The sequence below is a fragment of the Octopus bimaculoides genome, chromosome 18, assembly GCF_001194135.2.
Source record: "Octopus bimaculoides isolate UCB-OBI-ISO-001 chromosome 18, ASM119413v2, whole genome shotgun sequence".
Lineage (NCBI taxonomy): Eukaryota > Metazoa > Mollusca > Cephalopoda > Octopoda > Octopodidae > Octopus > Octopus bimaculoides.
In genome coordinates this window covers 44,616,353-44,617,839 of record NC_068998.1, presented here as the reverse complement: position 1 = coordinate 44,617,839, position 1,487 = coordinate 44,616,353, and positions in this window count along the sequence as shown.

Here is a 1,487-nt window from a genome sequence, read left to right as displayed (position 1 = left end):
TATATATATATATATATATATATATATATATATATATATATATGTATATATATATATTATACAGTAATACTTCGATATATGAGTTAATTAATTCCTGTAGAATGGTTGTAAAGTGAAAACTGATAAATGGAAAATAAAACTCGTAAACCTGGGGTTCCCATAAAGTGGGTGGTCGTAAAGTGACGTATTACTATATATATATATAGTTCAAATTTGTAAAAAAACAAAAGGCAAAGACAGGTGTAGGAACAACAAGTAAGTGTATTAGTTTGCTAGTCAGGAAAAATGGAGAAGTCTTTTACATTTTGGGCTTATGCTCTTCAACAGAAAGGAATAAGATGAAATGAATAGAGAGAGAATGAAAAGAAATATGTGGAATTCAACAATCCAGCATGGCAAATGATTGGAAAAAAGATATATATATATATATATATATATATATATAGATAGATAGATAGATAGATTGATACAATAATCAGTGGAGTCCAAACAGTGTATGCTGGTGCACCAAATATTAGAAATTGATTGAGATATGAAGGTGGTTCTGGAAGGCTTGGCAGCATAAATAGAGACATAGAGACACATACATACATATATGTGAACAGACACAGACACACACATATAATTGACAAAACGTTTGTTACCTTACAGCTGTTTCATTAATGGGAACATGATGCCAAATAGTGAACTAATGAATGTATATATATATATACATAACTCTTACTGGTTTGACAATTAACCACCATCACTGCTGTCACTACCACTGACACCACCACTACCATTACCACATGTATGCATTGTTTACACTCATACACACACTCACACATGCATACACACACAGAAATACAAATACATACCGTTTCGTTTTCCTGTCTTGTTTTCCGTCCGCCACTACCCTCCACGAAAACAATTTAATTTGTGTTCATGGAAAGAACCATTTTAACGATGTGTACTGTCTTAATTCTTCGAAACGCCAGAGTTTTAATGGTGGCAGCTGATGAAGGGGATGTTTCTATGTGGCCTGCTTGTTTGTTGCACCTCGTTTACCATTTTGTCCTTGTTCTTTTGCCACGTCATGTACCTAGTTATGTATCTATATGTACATGTAGATGAACATATATACATACATGTACATATATATGCATATACTCATATATTGTTTGTATCACGACAGAACGCATGCGTTACCTTTATACAGTAAGTTTTAACTATTTTTCTAACGCGACTATTTCTATTTCTATCTCCCCCTCTCATTCTTCCCTCTCACCGTTACTACTACTATCTCTCTCTCTCTCTCTCTCTCTCTATCTCTACCTCTCGTTGCTCACTTTTATTCTACTTCCTCCCCTCCTTTTCCCTCTGCTACTCTTTCTCTTCACACAACCTTGGTCACGTATGTCCGCCTACTATTTCTTTTCGTTCTTGGAATCACCAAGCTCGCACGTACTTCTTTGCCCCTCCTGTTCGTGCTTCACAGCGTTCAAGAC